We start from the raw sequence: 20,251 nt of genomic DNA, 5'->3' as shown, positions 1-20,251 counted from the left end.
GGTTATTCCCAAACAGAATAACTTCAGTTTTTCCAGAATTTAGTTGCAAACAGTTTTGGTAGATCCATTTTCCAGTACCTCTCATGCAGTCGTGGAAGTTTCCACCCCTTGGGTTATGGAGGAAGGGATAGTTATCACTATCTGTGTGTCATCTGCATAGCAAGGAAGGTCGAAACCAAATGATTTTATCAGTGCTGCTAGAGGTTTCAGGTATACATTAAATAGGATGAGAACTGAGAGGTTTACTATTTCTTTTAGTCACTACACTTAAAACCTATATACACTGTTTTTGACTATTCTGACTGGGATCCTGCTAATCAGGACCCCAGTTTATCTGCTTTCTCCCTAAAATGTAATGTCATGTACTTAGGTACACTCCAGATAGGATACGGGGGTACCCTTGTCAGTCCCTAGTATATGGTACACATGTACCTAGGGCATAGGTATCCCAGAGGCCTTCTATGGGCTGCAGCATGTATTATGCCCCCGATGAGAGGCCATACAAAATGGAACTACAGGTCTGCCATTGCAGTCAGTGTAAGATGGTGAATACACTACTTAATTTAAATATAGGTTTACTATGTCTTTAAGTCACTACACTTAAAACCTATAAGGCACCCCTATAGCAGGCCTAACCAATCCTGGCGGAAGGGTGCTGGGTTTTACATGTGAGGGTGCCCCTGCATCAGTAAAGCACCCCTGCAGCCTTCAGAGACCATTCTCGTGGATTGTCGGTGACGCAGCCAGACATATAGGTAGAGGTGCATTATATGCTCGTTTAAAATTTTTCTCGAAAAGGGCTGCAACAGACCATGTTGTGTTTGGTATCAAACGCCTTTGTATAATACCTCCATACCGGTAAGCAAAATGGGAGGTATGATTCCACCCTTCAGAAGCAAGTGTTGTAGGGTCCTTGGTATTCTCGGTACCAGCCTTCTTGACCCGGACAGCATAAAATGGTTGCTGCCGACCAGAGACCCATTTCTTCCTTCCTACTACTGAGCCAAGTTCGAGCAAGGGAAGGCAACACAGTAGGCATCCTGTCACAGAGAGGTGTGACCACCTCCCAGATTTAGTGTTTTGGAGCTGGGTGGGTGAACTTTCAAATTGCCTGAAAATCTGCATGAGGGGCACATTTGGTGTCCCTGTTTATAGTTCAGCTCAAACCAGTTCTGGGAGCCATTGGCTCCTGCTCTGGCGCTAAAATGGACAAAGGACATGAGAGTAACCTCCCCACTGTCCTGACCCTCCCCTGAATCTGTCCAACCCTCTACCGTGGGTACAAAAAGGCTTACCTGGCTGTGAGACCCTATTTCAATGTGGACAAGAATCTGATTCAGGAACCACTGACCTTCAACTGTCTGGACACTCTGGATTGTGCTGGACTTTGACTGGACCCAACTTCGTTTCCCTCTCCATCCAAAGCATTGTCTGGGCCTGTGCACAATGCAGGACCTGTGGCATATCAAGGACAACTGAAGTATCTCACTTGGGGTGAAGGAGTCACTCCCCTGTGTTTGCAGGCACTGTAATGCAACTGACTGCTCTGCTGATCCCGAGCTCCTGCGGACTCCGAAGGCCCCAGCAACACAGATGGTGGGTTCCTATGTTCCTTGAGGTTGAGCTGCCCTTTCTGAGGCTAGTTTCCATTGTGGGGACCGCATAACTCAAACCCCTTGCTCCACATACATTTGCAAGTGCATATGCTTGTTGGCGTTCCCCAACTTAGGGGCCGATTATGATCACGGTTTTCCCGCATCCTCCGGGCCGGCGGAAGCCACCTCCGGCCCGGAGGATGCGGGAAAACCGCTGTGGAGCCTCCAAAGACCCACCGCCAAATTAGGATGGCTGGTGGGTCTTGAATTCCGTCCTCAGCTTTTTCGCTGCGGTCGCCTTCCGACCGCGGCGGAAAAGCACTAACATGGCTGGCGGTGTCTATCAGACACCGCCAGCCATATTAGGATGGAGAGAATCACATGCTTTTCCGCGGCGGGTTTTCCGCTGTGGAAAAGCATATGGATCTTCACTACGGGGCCCCTTGCGGGCTCCCTAGGTGAAGGTGGGGTGGGGGGAGCACATGGGGGGTACCTATGGTACCCCCCTGCATTTGTATACGCGGTGCCTGCCACTTTCTACATACAAATGCAATGCATGCATTTTTAACATTGCTGCGGGTGCAGCTTGAAGCCGCACCCGCCGCAATGTTAAAAATAGAGGATGTGACCGGCAGGGTGGCGGTCACATCCTAATTGCACAGGAGGGAACGCCGCAGCCCATGCAGGCGTTCCCTCATCCTCGGTGATCGCGGACGGACTCAAGTTCGTCCGCGATCATAATCGGCCCCTAAGTGCATTGGGCTATGGATAGCCCCAACTTCTATGCACACTTCATACAAAGGACTTTGGCCTCCTTGCACTGTTTGCCCTCCAAGCTGTTGCTTTGTGAAACTGCAGGAGGTCCCCTCGCAACTTCTGTGCCTTTGGCCTGTGTTTCCATTTGAGGGACAACACTGCTTTTCATTGGCTCCCCTACTTGCTCCAGGCCTACCCTGACTCCCCTTGCTGTGGTGAGCCCCCTGATCCTTGCTAGGCCAAACTGTATCTTTCTTTACCCTTCTTCGTGGGTTGCTTTTGCCAAGGCTTGTTGGTGCTCCCGCCGGACACTGACCCCTCAGCACTGACATCCTTCGTGGGACAGCTTGTATCCAGCTCCTGGTAAGCCTTAACATCTCCTGGTCCCCGCAGCTGTAGAGTCAATGTATCCTTATTCACACCAGAAGCACCCGACAGCAATGGACATTCATCTACCATGCCCCTGGTCACTTCTGAGTGACACAGACTCTGTCCCTTCTGCTTTCAGATTCCTTCCATCAAGAATCCACCAGTGGGTTCCATTGGAAACGTTTCTTCTTTCCAGCAGTGGCATTTCTTTGACGACTCCCATTGAGAACAATGGCGGTTTCCAACGCCACTTCAGCCATGTGCACCGGGCATCCATGGGATAGGTATCTCTGGTACTTTGGTATCCATGAGTGGGGTGGCTCTCCAAGATTCCAATCTAGAAACCAATGACTTTCAACCGTCTGGACATGCTGGACTTCGCTGGACTCCGACTGGGCCAGACTTCATCTCCCTCACTATCCAAAGCATTGTCTGTGCCCGTGCACCATACAGGTTCCATGCAGGACCTGTGGAGCATCAAGGACAACTGAAGTATCTGCATTTGGGTGAAGGAGTCTCTCCCCTGCATTTGCAGGCACTGTAACGCAACTGACTGGTCTGCTGATCATTAGCTCCTGCGGACTCCGAAGACTCCAGCAACACAGGAGGTGGGTTCTTATATTCCTTGAGATTGAGTTGCCCTCGCACCAAGTATGAGGCCAGTATCCCTCGTGGGGACAGCATAACCCGAACTCCTATACACCACGTACATTTGCAAGTGCATATGCTTGTTGGCGTTCCCCAACCAAGTACATTGGGCTATTGATATCTCCATTCTGCGCACATTTGGTACAAAGGACTTTGGGCTCCTTGTACTCTGTGCCCTGCAAGCTGTTACCTTGTGAAACTGCTCAAGGTCCCATCGCGACTCCTGTGCCTTTGGCCTGTGGGTTCATTTGAGGGACAACACTGCGTTTCTTGGGCTCCCCTGGTTTCTCCAGGCCTGCCCTGACATCCCTTGCTGTAGTGAGTCTTGTGGTCCTTGTTCGACCAGACTGTAACCTTCTTTGACCTATAAGCATACTACTTTGCAACAGCGACAAAGTATGCTTCCGCCAAGATAATGGTCCATGTACCTATTTTATCAAGAGGCTGACCATAAGTTTAATTACGGTGGAGACTACTCCGTCTCTGCCATGAATAAGCACTCCGATGGTCCTGTGGATTAAGGACCATTGGAAGCAGACCTGTAACTCCACCCACTTGATTTAGATGGGCCTGGAAAGCTCAAATGGTAAGGTGCAAAGAAAACTGCTAAATGTTCCTATTCCCAACATGTGAGAGGACTCCCATGGCAAGGGGGGCATTGTCTTTTTTTTCTGTTTTAAAGCACATTTTAGGATTTTTTACATTTTAGGATTTCAAGAAAAAAAGTTTGCTACAGGGCTCTGTAGGGCTCTGTTAGGAACCAGTGTGAAGATGGCTCCTGCAAACGCTTTACAAATGACTGAAAGCTTGGCAGTCATTTGGTAATGTGCAGCAGGTCCCTCCACCATGGTGAAGTAATAATTCACGCCATTGCCCAGGCTGAACAACGGCTGTCTGCTGGGAATTTCATTGGCTTTTGAGTCAGAAGTTATATTCTTTACCAACACAAATCCGCTTGGAATTCTGACCCACATTCCCTCAAGAAATTGAGGTCAGGTCCCAGACATGCGCAGCCAATACTTACTATTACTATTACTATTGGCACTGTACTTTTTCTAGGCACGTTTTTCCTTTAATCTCTGGTTCCCCTTGTTACAATGTAGTTGTTTTGGTTGTCATTATGTTTACTAAATTTAACTCTACTGTGCTACTGTGTTGTGATTTTAACTTTTTAAGTGTTTTTGTATTTCTAAATGCTTTATTTTTTCTCTATTGTGTACCATAGCTACTAAGGACTAAAATCAGGTTCAAACTATTGAAATCTATGTCTGGACCAAAAAGGTCAAGCAACTTCATTAGTTGTGGTGGAGTGCCACACATGCCCCAATTATCAATTATCCTCCCTACAAGTATATCTTAGGTGGTGTGTCTTTTACAGTCCTCATAACACTCAACAGCAGGCCTTAATATTATACTATAAAACACATTACTCCTTACTGTCTTACTCTGGTAAAAAAACTTCTTCATTTGACCTATCTTCAACAGAGTTGATTTCACCCAAAGAGGTAAGGTAATCTAAACTTCAGAAAATGTCATTCCACATTATAAAAATGATCTTTGGAAAAACATCATTTGCCAAATATGCGAATGTAAAAGTGATCGTTTGCACCAATATTTACATTAAAAAATGTGCTTAGAATATGTAATTGGCTTTGCCCATAAAGGGACTCCGTTGCATTAGGACTCTCAGTAAAGAACCGAGTTGTGACCAACTGACATGCTTGTGACATTCATTAAGCATTGCTACAAGCTATTGAAGTGTATCCCCTTGTACTGCACACTAAACTGACAGCCGTGGTCTAAACTGGTTCCTTTGTATGAGTATTTTGTGCCTATAACTTTATGAATTTTTCCAATAAGGTGCCATTCTCTGACTTTGACATTTTCGCACCTGCTTTTGTGCGATAAATACAGAAAGACTACAATTAAGTAGATGGTTTATAAAGTATTGCCTTGGTGTTTGAAGAGTCAGAATGTAGATGAAAACATCACAACCCATGTATATTCGGAGAGCATTAGACAACATCTTATACAATTTTAGGAGACTTTGAAGATAGCATTTTCCTTTTTCACAGTCATCCTGAATGTAGAGCTCGGGTATGCAACTAAAATCTTTACAGAGCTTCCAATCTTCATATTAGTGTAAGCTAACAAGCAATTTGCCAGATTATGATATATGTTTAGTTGATCCATGTTATATCATGAAATGTATACTGTTTTAATATTTATTCAAACCGTAGTACTGCAATTTAGAATTATTCACAGTAATGATCAACAAGAGACATTGGGGTCCTTGAATAGACTGCCAGCGTAGAAACATTTCAAGTACAGTTTCACATTAATGAGATAAATCATTGTACCACATTGAATTTTTCGGATTCCTCAAACGATATGCCAGTTGGTAAAGAGGAAACTCCCTTTGCAATTTCTTCAGAACTGAGTCCTGGGAGGTGTTCTTCCAGGAGTATCTGAAGGATAGGAAGACATACAGGCTGTAAAATGCACATATATTGGAGTTTGTTTTTGAATACTCGTGCAGCACTATCATCAGAAATTAATTTTAAACTGAACCAAATCCTCATTTAAGAGGTTGTGTGAAAATGTGGATCTCACATATGTAACCAAAATCCTAACAGTGCTTTCCATCTCTATAATTTTGTGAGCCAACACATACTTTTTGCCAGATTATTATTAAGCCAGGCCGGAGTTCGCTGAGTTCTGCGAAATGACAGAAAAACTCTGCCGAGCCACGCAGTGTTCCACAAGCGGCAAAGTGTGTTAGGGTCATGCCGTTCGCAGTGATTTTCAGTGCCGGGTGTTTGTCCCTTAATGCAAAATCATCGCAAATGGCACGATGTGCAGCGCAAGAAGGACCTGCTTACGTTTTGCTGCTAGGGTAGATTTTCTACCCGAGCGTCAGCTTTCTTAACACAAACAAAAGATTTCTCAACGCGAGCAGCCGTGTTAATTTGCGACCACTTGCATTGAGAAATCCAACCACCCACATTAAGAAATCTAACTGGGAGGTTAATTTTTCATGCTCCTGCTCCCCAACTAGATGTTGATGAAGACAAGCAAGAAAAAATCTCACCGGGAGGTGTATTTTCCGTCACTTGCCAGCACTTGTAAAGCGCACTATCACCCTACGGGCATCCTGGTGCTATTATACGTATGCCCAACTGAGCTCATGGTGCGTGGAGTGTCAAATCGATTGAGTCAAGAAAAAAGTCCCTCTGCTTCACGAAGCAGAGTTTCTCAGAACTCCGCGAGATCCACGCAACGCGGAGTGCAGAAAAATATGCAAACTCCGCGAGTGGAGTGGAGTTCACCACCCAAGTTTAATTATGATATATGTCCAGGTGGTCCATGTTATATCATGAAATGTATTCTGTGCCATACTGTAGTGCTGTAATTAAGAATTAATCACAGTAATGATAAACAAAAGACTTTTGGGACTTGAATAGTATGCCATCATAGAACCACAACTTCAGGTTCGCAGTAATTAGATAAACTACTCTATGTAAAGTAACATACACTATACTATCTAGTAAGAGTCATTTAAAATTTCAAAATTGCCTGATATGTTGATACCATATTCAGTTTTGCTGATTCTGCGGATGTTTTGCTTGTTGGTTCACAGGAATCTCCTTTTACAATTTCCCCAGCACTGCGTCTTGGGGGGCATTCTTCCAGGAGTGCCTGAAGGATATGAAGGATGTACAATTAAGGTTATTAAATTCACACATATTGGACTTTTTTTTAATACTTTTGCAACACTATCATTATTGTATATTAATTTTAAATACAGAGTGTGAAATTAAAATCTGATTATGGATGCAAACCTCACAGCACACGTCTATTTGGGGAGTAGCAGACAAAGTCCTATAAAATTTTCGGAGACTTTGAAGATCGCATTTTCTTTTACACAATCATCCTGAATATAGAGCTCGGATATGCAACCAAAATCTTTACAGAGCTTTCTATCTCCATGTAAGTGTGACAAACAAGCAATTTACCAGATTATGATATATGTTCAGTTGATCCATGTTATATCATGAAATGCATACTGTTTAATAATAATTCAAACCATATCACTGTAATCAAGAATTATTCACAGTAATGATCAAAATGAGACAGAGGGGCACTTGAATAGTCTGCCAGCCTACAAACATCTTAAGTACAGTTTCACAGTAAGGAGATAAATCACTGTACCATATTCAGTTTTTCAGATTCCTCAAACGTTATGCCAGGTGGTGAGGAGGAAACTCCTTTTGCAATTTCTTCGGCACTGAGTTCCGGGTGGTGTTCTTCCAGAAGTGTCTGAAGGATAGGAAGACATACAGGCTGTTAAATGCTCATACATTGGAGTTTGTTTTTGAATACTCTTGCAGCACTATCATCATAAATTAATTTTAAACTGAACCAAATCCACATTTAAGAGGGTGTGTGAAAATGTGGATCTCACATATGTAGCCAAAATCCTAACACTACTTCCCATCTCTACAATATTGTGAGCCAACACATACTTTTTGCCAAATTATAATTAAGCCTGGGTGGAGTTCGCTGAGTTTTACGAAGTGAAAAAAAACTCTGCCGCGCCACGAAGAGTTCTGCAAGCAGCAGAGTGCATTAGGGTCATGCCGTTCGCAGTGATTTTCAGTGCCGGGTGTTTGTCTCGCAGTTGAAAATCATCGCGAACAACACGATTTGCAGTGCAAGAAGGCCCTGCTTACGTTTTGCTGTTTTCAGCTTTCTCAACGCAAAGAAAAGATTCCTCAATGCGAGTAGAAGTGTTCATGCGTGACCACTCGCATTGAGAAATCCAACCACCCACGCTAAGAAATTTCACCGGGAGGTTGATTTTTCTTGCTCATGCTCGACAACTGTACGTTGATGAACACAAGCGAGAAAAAATCTCACGGGGGGTGTATTTCCCTCGCTCGCCAACATGACATTATTGAGAGAGAGATATTGTTATTGTTCTCATCACTTGTAAATCGCACTACCACCCAACGGACATCCTGGCGCTATCATACGTGTGCCCAACTGAGCTCATGGTACGTGGGGTGTCAAACTAATTAAGTGAAGGAAAAACTCCACTGAGCTTTATGGAGCAGGGATTTTCCGAACTCCGCAAGCTCCTCAGAAGGCGGAGTGCAGAAAAACCTGCAAACTCCGGGGGTGGAGTGGAGTTCACCACCCAAGGTTAATTATGATATATGTTCAGGGGGTCCATGTTATATCATGACATTTATACTGTTCCATACCGTAGTGCTGTAATTAAGAATTGGTCACAGTAATGATAAACAAAAGACTTTAGGCAATTGAATATTATGTCATCACAGAGAACCATAACTTCAAGTTCACAGTAATTAAATGTAATGATGATACTTGTAAAGCGCACTGTTATCCCATCTTGGGGTGTCCTGGTGCTGAAGACCGCTGGGGAACCTGTCCTGGCTTTCCCTGTGAGATGGTCCCTTCTGGGTTTCTCCAAGGTGAAACCAGGCATCCCCGGCATCTGCAGGGGGCCGTTGTGGAGATGAGGCAAGCTTAATGCCCAGAGTTGCCGAGTGTGATCCCTGGTTAGAGTAGGCACCGAGGCGAGAATTATCGAGTCTGTTGACCCTGGTCCACAACCCTGCCACGCCAGGAATTGAACCCTGGTCCGGGCTGTTCTCTGATACCGGGTCTGCCGCCTCTAACCAGTGAGCCACACCACTCCACAATTAGATCAACTAGTCTATGTGAAGTAACATACACTATACTATCTAGTAAGAGTCATTTAAAATATCCAAATAGCCTGATATGTTGATACCATATTCAGTTTTGCTGATTCTTCGGATGTTTTGCTTGTTGGTTCAGAGGAATCTCCTTTTACAATTTCCCCAGCACTGCGTCTTGGGGGGCATTCTTCCAGGAGTGCCTGAAGGATACGAAGTATGTACAATTAAGGTTATTAAGTGCACACATATTGGTTTTTAAATACAGAGTGTGAAATTAAAATCAGATTGTGGATGCAAACCTCACAGCCCACGTCTATTTGGGGAGTAGTAGACAAAGTCGTATTCAATTTTAGAAGACTTTTCTTTTACACAATCATCCTGAATATAGAGCTCGGATATGCAAACAAAATCTTTACAGAGCTTTCCATCTCCATGTAAGTCTGAGCAAACAAGCAATTTACCAGATTGTGATGTATGTTCAGTTGATCCATGTTATATCATGAAATGCATACTGTTTAATAATTATTCAAACCATATCACTATAATTAAGAATTATTCACAGTAATGATCAACATGAGACAGAGGGGTACTTGAATAGTCTGCCAGCCTACAAACATTTTAAGTACAGTTTCACAGTAAGGAGATAAATCACTGTACCATATTCAGTTTTTCAGATTCCTCAAATGTTATGCCAGGTGGTGAGGAGGAAACTCCTTTGGCAATTTCTTCGGCACTGAGTTCCGGGCGGTGTTCTTCCAGGAGTGTCTGAAGGATAGGAAGACATGTAGGCTGTTAAATGCACATACATTGGAGTTTGTTTTTGAATACTCGTGCAGCACTATCGTCATAAACTAATTTTAAACTGAACCAAATCCACATTTAGGAGGGTGTGTGAAAATGTGGATCTCATATATGTAGCCAAAATCCTAACACTACTTCCCATCTCTACAATATTGTGAGCCAACACATACTTTTTGCCAAATTATAATTAAGCCTGGGTGGAGTTCGCTGAGTTCTACGAAGTGACAAAAATCTCTTCCGCGCCACGAAGAGGTCTGCAAGCGGCAGAGTGCATTAAGGTCATGCCGTTCGCAGTGATTTTTAGTGCCGGGTGTTTGTCCCGCAATCGAAAGTCATCGCGAAGGGCACGATTTACAGTGCAAGAAGACCCTGCTTACGTTTTGCTGTTTTCAGCTTTCTCAACGCAAACGGAAGATTTCTCAATGCGAGCAGCCGTGTTCATGCGTGACTACTCGCATTGAGAAATCCAACCACCCACGTTAAGAAATGTCACTGGGAGGTTGATTTTTCTTGCTCATGCTCGCCAACTAGACGTTAACGAGAGAGAGTTATTGTTATTGTTATCATCACTTGTAAAGCGCATTATCACCCTACGGGCGCTATCACATGTGTGCCCAACTGAGCTCATGGTACTTGGGGTGTCAAACCAATTAAGTGAAGGAAAAACTCCACTGAGCTTTATGGAGCAGGGTTTTTCCGAACTTCGCAAGCTCCTCAGAAGGCAGAGTGCAGAAAAACCTGCAAACTCCGGGGGTGGAGTGGAGTTCACCACCCAAGGTTAATTATGATATATGTTCAGGGGGTCCATGTTATATCATGACATTTATACTGTTCCATACCGTAGTGCTGTAATTAAGAATTGGTCACAGTAATGATAAACAAAAGACTTTAGGCGACTTGGATTTTATGTCATCAGAGAGAACCATAACTTCAAGGTCACAGTAATTAAATGTAATGATGATACTTGTAAAGCGCACTGTTACCCCATCTTGGGGTGTCCTGGTGCTGAAGACCGCTGGGGAACCCGTCCTGGCTTTCCCTGTGAGATGGTCCCTTCTGGGTATCTCCAAGGTGAAACCAGGCATCTCCAGCGTCTGTGGGGGGCCGTTGTGGAGATGAGGCATGCTTAATGCCCAGAGTTGCCGAGTGTGATCCCTGGTTAGAGTAGGCACCGAGGCGAGAATTATCGAGTCTGTTGACCCTGGTCCACAACCCTGCCACGTTGGGAATTGAACCCTGGTCCCGGGCTGTTCTCTGCTACCTGGTCTGCCCCCTCTAACCAGTGAGCCACACCACTCCACGATTAGATCAACTAGTCTATGTGAAGTAACATACACTATACTATCTAGTAAGAGTCATTTAAAATATCCAAATAGCCTGATATGTTGATACCATATTCAGTTTTGCTGATTCTTCGGATGTTTTGCTTGTTGGTTCAGAGGAATCTCCTTTTACAATTTCCCCAGCACTGCGTCTTGGGGGGCATTCTTCCAGGAGTGCCTGAAGGATACGAAGGATGTACAATTAAGGTAATTAAGTGCACACATATTGTTTTTTAAATACAGAGTGTGGAATTAAAATCAGATTGTGGATGCAAACCTCACAGCCCACGTCTATTTGGGGAGTAGTAGACAAAGTCTTATTCAATTTTAGAAGACTTTTCTTTTACACAATCATCCTGAATATAGAGCTCGGATATGCAAACAAAATCTTTACAGAGCTTTCCATCTCCATGTAAGTCTGAGCAAACAAGCAATTTACCAGATTATGATATATGTTCAGTTGATCCATGTTATATCATGAAATGCATACTGTTTAATAATTATTCAAACCATATTACTGTGATTAAGAATTATTCACAGTAATGATCAACATGAGACAGAGGGGTACTTGAATAGTCTGCCGGCCTACAAACATCTTAAGTACAGTTTCACAGTAAGGAGATAAATCACTGTACCATATTCAGTTTTTCAGATTCCTCAAATGTTATGCCAGGTGGTGAGGAGGAAACTCCTTTGGCAATTTCTTCGGCACTGAGTTCCGGGCGGTATTCCTCCAGGAGTGTCTGAAGGATAGGAAGACATGCAGGCTGTTAAATGCACATACATTGGAGTTTGTTTTTGAATACTCCTGCAGCACTATCGTCATAAATTAATTTTAAACTGAACCAGATCCACATTTAGGAGAGTGTGTGAAAATCTGGATCTCATATATGTAGCCAAAATCCTAACACTACTTCCCATCTCTACAATATTGTGAGCCAACACATACTTTTTGCCACATTATAATTAAGCCTGGGTGGAGTTCGCTGAGTTCTACGAAGTGACAAAAATCTCTTCCGCGCCACGAAGAGTTCTGCAAGCGGCAGAGTGCATTATGGTCATGCCGTTCGCAGTGATTTTTAGTGCCGGGTGTTTGTCCCGCAATCGAAAATCATCGCGAAGGGCACGATTTGCAGTGCAAGAAGACCCTACTTACGTTTTGCTGTTTTCAGCTTTCTCAACGCAAACGGAAGATTTCTCAATGCGAGCAGCCGTGTTCATGCGTGACCACTCGCATTGAGAAATTTAACCACCCACGTTAAGAAATGTCACGGGGAGGTTGATTTTTCTTGCTCATGCTCGCCAACTAGACGTTAACGAGAGAGAGTTATTGTTATTGTTATCATCACTTGTAAAGCGCATTATCACCCTACGGGCGCTATCACATGTGTGCCCAACTGAGCTCATGGTACTTGGGGTGTCAAACCAATTAAGTGAAGGAAAAACTCCACTGAGCTTTATGGAGCAGGGTTTTTCCGAACTCCGCAAGCTCCTCAGAAGGCGGAGTGCAGAAAAATCTGCAAACTCCGGGGGTGGAGTGGAGTTCACCACCCAAGGTTAATTATGATATATGTTCAGGGGGTCCATGTTCTATCATGAAATTTATACTGTTCCATACCGTATTGCTGTAATTAAGAATTAGTCACAGTAATGATAAACAAAAGACTTTAGGCGACTTGAATTTTATGCCATCACATAGAACCATAATTTCAAGTTTGCAGTAATTAGATAAACTACTCTATGTGAAGTAACATACACTATACTATCTAGTAAGAGTTATTTAAAATATCCAAATAGCCTGATATGTTGATACCATATTCAGTTTTGCCGATTCTTCGGATGTTTTTCGTGTTGGTTCAGAGGAATCTCCTTTTATAATTTCCTTTGCACTGCGTCTTGGGGGGCATTCTTCCAGGAGGGCCTGAAGGATACGAAGGATGTACAATTAATGTTTTTAAATGCACACCTACGGGACTGTTTTTTAATACTTTTTCAACACAATCATTATCGTAAATTAATTTTACAAAAACGTATGTGAACGAGTTGATTGTAAATCAGATTAAAGAATATCTGTAGCTCAGACTGAGTAGTAACTTACAGGGTGATGCTTTCTGCTGTCCTTCTGTGAAGTATTTACTAGAATTAACATGTTACCATACATCTCTCCTCTCTGCTGATGGCTTTTCATTATCGAAAAAACTTATCAGAAAAATGAAGTGCAGTTTTTGGTTTTCATTGTTTAAACTGCAATTAATTATGCTCTACCTGTCCCCTTGGCTCCTGGATTTGGCAGGAAGGATTGATTGTGATGTCCTCTTTAAATGTAATTACTTATTACAGTTGAACAGCTAGGCTATTTATTTATTGACTGTTCAGCAAAAAAGAAATAAAAAACAGCTTTTAACAAGGTTTGCAGGTTCAAATGTTTAATAAATGAAAGTAAAATGGCAAAAACATGATGAGCAACGAAATGATCTCAATGGCACTGGATTAGAGTTACTGTTACTCTGAAGATAGTTGGGTTTACCAGAATCATTTTATGGACAAGATATACAAAGTCCGTGAAAACGTGAGAAGATAAGGGAAGAGAGATACTACAAAGAATTTTAAGGTATGTTCAAAAAGGGAACAAACGAATGATATCATAGAAAAACCTTAATAGAATATACACATAGCGTAAAACAATGTTTTCTATACTGAATAGAACCATGTCGGAATGAAGAAATGAATGGCGAAAAACTAGTGTGATTACAGAGGGAACTCCTAAACACAACACACCGAAAAGATTTGCAGCGGTAAGAACCATAGTCCCGATACCATACTCTTCTTTGCTAATAACAGATAGGAGAATTATGTTCAAACTATCTCAAACTATCGCTACCATTTCCGATCCATGCCCGCTCGACTCCAAGTTAAAATCCAATAGAAACGGTTGAAAGAAGGATGGTCTATTTTGAATGTGGGACGGCAATGTTATGATATGAACCTCAGAGAATAGACAATAAATGATGTAGAGTGTTCAAACCTGTGACTTATGTATATATATATTCTTTAGTCTTTTCCAAACTGCATGGTATAATAAGACAAAAATTTGAGGAAAGTACTCTTAGAAAGTGGATATATCAGTTTGCAGTTATTATTGGAGAATTCTCTCCTACTCATGAATGTAAAATAGTGATATTATACATATATTTCTTACTCATGAATGTGAAATAGTGATGTTATACTTATATATGCTTATGTTATTGTAAAGTGAGATATGTGTTATTCTCTATCGACGGTGGGACACTCACCTCTCTCCGCGGGTTTCTTGCGGGGAGGTCCAAAACTATAGTGGGATTTCAGCATGCATATATACTTTAACTATGATGTTTTGCACTTTTCTTCACGGCCTTCCATGTAAACCTTTCCCCTTCCATGGTAGCAACCGCTTAGAAGAGGACTTTTAAGATAATAACAAATATTCGCTGATCAGTCTTTCCCTGTTATTAGGCTACTGTGTCCTTCTCTTGTTTTCCCCGGTTCCAGGGAAACAAGTGTTCTACAAAGAATCTCCATATGATGTAATGTCAATTGGGAAAATATGTATACACTTGGCTATGCAGGAAATTGATGGGAATATTTGTTTTTTATTGTTTTTTCAGCCCTGAAGAAACTCCTTGGTAGGGAGTGAAACGCGTTGGCTGAACTCGCTACATATTTTACTGATGATGTGTTTTTTAGCTGGATAAAGATAAATAAAGAACATTTTTCTACTTATTTCTTCTTGGACTTTCATTTTGGTGCGCCCCCATGAGCATTTAAAAAATTGTTCAACTGATCTGGAGAGCACAGCAACGCCAAACAGCAGCTGGTGTCGGGGTTGGCAGCACAATACCAAATTTACTTGAACATTGATTCATTGGAACTGGAGTTTAGGTGCGGCACCTCAAGGTCCGCTGCTGCTTTTTCATATAAACACTTAATTGCTACCTGGACCAGCAAGCACTAACAGCCATCCAGTCATAGAAAGAGAACAAATATGTCCAAATTTGACGATAAACGCGAGGAAATGGCACAGGACCTGTTTGGGAAAGACTCTTGTACAAATTCTAATATACCAAATGCACCGAAAACTGGAGGACTGAAGGCACTGTTCCTAAAATTGGAAAGACTAAGGAGACAGGAACTATCACGATGGTGGGATGGCGTAACCTTGCAACAATACATCCACCAGAAAAAGTACCACGAGGGTTACGCATCCTAATCTTTCCTACATTTGAGGACTTGAGTGAAGAACTGTTAAAGGAATGGGAAACCAACTTGGAGGGTGCCTCATGTGTCATGATGCAAATACTAATTAAACATGCTGAAGAGAAGGGGGCTAAACTTTTGGTAGAAATAGAAAATGTAGTGAAAGAAATTGAGGCCTGTGAAAACCGGGATCTAGTTGAGAAAAATTATGAGATCTTGAAAAAAGTAATTGATAACCATCAAATGTATTTGAAAGACAAAAAACTAAGAAAGATAAAAAGGGATGATAAGGATTACCTCGATGGTCGCATATACACCTTTGCGAAAAAATTCGATAATATAAATACAGATGACTCCACTAGGAAACGAACGAGGGAGGAAAGTGAAGAGCTAAGATCAGTTAGCAGCACCTCTCTCTCCTCACTAGATAGTGTATCCTCTGCAACAGCCCCAGGTGGACTCCCTTTAGAAGCAGGCCCCTCCACTTTCCAGAAGGAAATGGAGAAACTAAGAATAAGTGGGAATCAGGCCAGAAAAGCACAACACCAAAAAAGACAAGGAGAGGAGGCAGGAGGCACCAAAGGTCCAACAAGAGAAGAGGGGGAGGAACAAGTGAGGAGATCGGAAAGGGGGAAGAACAAACCCAAAGAACAAGCGAAGCAATAGATGGTAATGAAAGGAATAATGACATAGAAATGAATAATCAGTCAGAACTGAGAATAGTCAATTTATCAGATAGATGTTGGGACTCTGATGAAAAGAAGCTATTGTGTAAAGGTTTGGGGTTTTGTCCTACTCAGTATGGTGATTTTTCTGATGTACACGTGGACCTGTTTAAATTCACAGGACAACTAAAATTAAAAGAATTTTTTTGCAACAAACCTATGTGTAACTCACTACCTGGGAACCGGGGGCTTGAAGTAGAACCTGTGAGCATGTCCATCGCTGAGATAAAAGGTTTACAATGTTTAACCACACTAAATGAGGAAATGGAAGTTGACTTAGATACCATCCGCTCTGAATGCAGAATTACAGAAAATATGCCTGATGATAGTGGATTACATCCCAAATCAAAGTTTCTCCCCGGTATATACCATCAAAATATTGATATATTTAACGAGCGAGTCACTGCCGGCCTATATAAACTTGAGAGGGAAAGTAGGGAACAACGATCTAAGGACTTTAACCTTACTAAAGGGGAAAGAGATGCCCTCAAGAGATTACGGGAAGATCCTAATATAGTAATCAAGGAGGCCAATAAAGGGGGAAACATTGTGGTTATGAACAGAAAAGATTACACATATGAGATTGAGAGACAGTTGGCGGATAAAGATTGCTATGAGCAGGTGACACACAATCCGATTGGGCTACTGACTATCGAAATCAACTCCAAACTGTTAGATTGGAAAGATATGGGGCTACTCAGCGACCAGGAATACCAATACCTACTGGTCTCTAACCCTAGATCTCCCTGTATATATATCCTCCCCAAAATACACAAAGGTGGGCCATTCCCGCCAGGCCGCCCCATCATTTCGGGAATAGGCTCACCTACTGAGAAACTATCTGAATATATAGACCTTAAACTCAACAAACATGTTCTAAATTTACCATCTTTTATTCAAGATAGCAAAGATATTTTGAACAAGCTGCAAGACTTTGAATGGTCAAATGATCTCCTTTTTGTCACTCTAGATGTTACAAGTCTATACACTTCCATCCAACATGACATTGGCCTCAAAGCTAGTGAATTCTATCTGGATAGAGAAGGGGCGGACTTGCTCCATAAGAACCAAATGGTCCTAGAAATGATGGAACTGGTATTAACAAAAAATTACTTCCTGTTTGAAGATATGTGGTACCACCAAAAGAGGGGTACTGCGATGGGGACCAAATTTGCACCGTCGTATGCCTGTCTCTTTATGGGACAATTTGAAAGAGAACATGCATGGAACCAGAGTGCCTCCCCCTGGACTAATAACATCGTGTTCTGGGGGAGGTACATTGACGATATCATCTGTCTCTGGTCAGGATCTGAAGTTGATCTTTGGGACTATTTTGGTTACCTAAATAAGAACTATATGAACGTGAAACTCACGATGGAATATAGTAGAGAGAGCATAAATTTTTTGGACTTGAAGTTCTATATCAGGAACAACAAAATCCAAAGTACCCTTTACCGTAAGGACACTGCTTGCAATGCAGTTCTGCACGCAAGTAGTGCACATGCCAGTTCCACAATTAACAACATACCATTTGGAGAAATGGTACGCCTGAAGCGGAACTGTACAGAAGCAGAATCTTTTGATACCAATCTACAAATACTTAAGAGTCGTTTTGAAGCTAGGGGATACAGTAAGGATGTCATCCACAGAGCAGAGAGCAGGACACGCAAGATCCCTAGGAACGAAACTCTTAAAACCAAGCCACGTAAAAAACTAAAAACAAGTGCAGATGTCAGATTTATAACAAAATATACCATACATAACAGCAGTATATTTAAAATCCTAAAAAATTATTGGCATCTCCTAAAAGAGGTCCCAGGATTGCAACTACATGTGAGAACTAATCCATCAGTAACATACCGTAGAGGCAGGACACTACGCAACCAACTGTGCCCTAGTTATCTTAAACCAAACAAAGACATCAGTACAAACTGGCTGCCACAGAAACCGAAAGGTTTCTTTACATGCAGGGATTGCAACATCTGTGAATATGGCAGAGACAAAACTAAGCACTTTGCATTCAATGGCTCACCAAATTTTGAAATTCTATCCTTTATAAATTGTGCGACTACTTTTGTGGTATACATCTTGGGCTGTACCTGCGGACTAATATACGTGGGCAGCTCGAAACGCAACCTTAGGATAAGAATCCAGGAGCATAGGAGAGCAATTTTGAATAAAGATGCTAGATATGTTCATACAAAACATTTTTGGGAGAAACATAGTGGAAAACCTGAATTTTGGTTCCATGGTTTGGAACATGTACAACCGCCTATAAGAGGAGGTAATCGGGAGGTACTTCTTAGACAGCGGGAGGCAAGATGGATATGCAAATTACAAAGTATAAAATACGGTATGAACTTGGATAGTGAAATGTACCATTTTCTATGATGACATGATAACCTGTATTGTTCTGAACTAAAATTACACCAAGACCGTGGGATGTACACATCTTGCTTACCAAGTCTGTCAGGGGGAGTACTAACTGTGTAATAAGACTGTGTCATCTGTATGATCACATATGAATTCCATCTAGACACATCCTCCTTCCTGTACCCTCCCATAGAGAATACTACTAGGCATAACCGGCAAGATACTCTCTGTCCCTTTACCCCTCCTTTCCTCCCTTGTTTCCAAGGCCCGGCCAACGCCTGCCCAATTGTTATGATCCATTAAATGCAAATATGAATATTGCATATTGCGTATCATGACAATCACTCTGTTAAAACAAACAGTGTACCCCTTCACAATTAGGAGGCTCCGCCAAACGTAAGTCCCACCCCCCTTTTTAAAGCAAATGAACTGATCACATGTACTTGCGCAGTTTCTGGTAGATAGTCGGTACACATGAATGTAATATATATCCCCCGATACTGTACGACTAAAACCCTAAAAAATGGAATACTGTAGGCCATTAACCTTTCCAAGATGGCGCCCGCAGAATATTCGGTGCACAACTTAGCGAAAACTCCATCCAACACTTCGTATACAAAATAAGGGTTCTGTTAGTCACTACTATGCCATTGCTGTGTGACCCAAGGGTCAGGCTAAGACACCCATGTAAAAACATGAAGTTAGACGATTATGAAATATACAACTTTATTAACTGATTGGCAACACTACACGCACGAATTAGTGATTCTTTAGATATAGCGATAAAATGCTCAGAAAGGCTTTCCGAAAAAACCTTATTGGATATCTTTTCTAATATCCTTTAAATATACATGTAACGCGTTAGAATACAAATGTCGCGTTCATTTGTCCACTCAAAGATGGCGACCAAAGCTAAAAGGTTTACCTATTGAAACCGATAACGGGGGCGAAAATAGATTGACCAATGGGCAATCTTTTATTTGAATATAAGGCGGTTTCCATAATGGCGAACTCAGCCTGGAACCAGCCATGCCGAGACGCTGAAACCGAACGACTGCCAGTACAGGTGAGAGACGGGGATAGAAGTGTAGCGAACATCCATATTGGGCTCTAAAAACTAAAAACTAATGGGTGTGCAGTGGTTAGCAGTGCTAGTGAGTGCTTTTTTATATACATAAGTACCTTTTGGCGACTATAATGGTATCTCCATGGGTTCTCTTCTGCTTTTTGGGATTGTTAAGTTGTTAAAACAGAATGGAACTAATAGAACCCACCGAGAATAATGCCCTTCCTAACCTACTCTCTCTTCTGCGGGTTAGAATAATGTGGGGGCTAGTCTGTGAACTTTTGATCTCCATTAGTAGCATGGGTCGAGACGCGATAATATTTTGTGGAGCTATGGCACAGGGTAGGGTGCCCCCCGGCAATGACAATATGAAACACCTTGAGAGAATTAATTTTCTTATATATATTTCTTATCTTTGCCGAACTGGTATCTTCCAACTTGTGAAGTCGGGCTACTATGATTCTGTAATATCCGGCAGGGTAGCTCCTAGAACACAAAGCGCAAATACATAGCATAATGTCTAATAGGAGTACGTGATGGACTTAGTGTCTATTTTTGACTTTTTTACCATCTAGCACCGTAACTACCTTGAACGAATACAGCCAGGGACGGGTAAACATTGGATTACCAGAACCAT

Source organism: Lissotriton vulgaris, chromosome 10 (genome assembly GCF_964263255.1).
Source record: "Lissotriton vulgaris chromosome 10, aLisVul1.2, whole genome shotgun sequence".
Lineage (NCBI taxonomy): Eukaryota > Metazoa > Chordata > Amphibia > Caudata > Salamandridae > Lissotriton > Lissotriton vulgaris.
The sequence above is the reverse complement of the archived record's forward strand: the minus strand, read 5'-3'. Positions refer to the sequence as shown.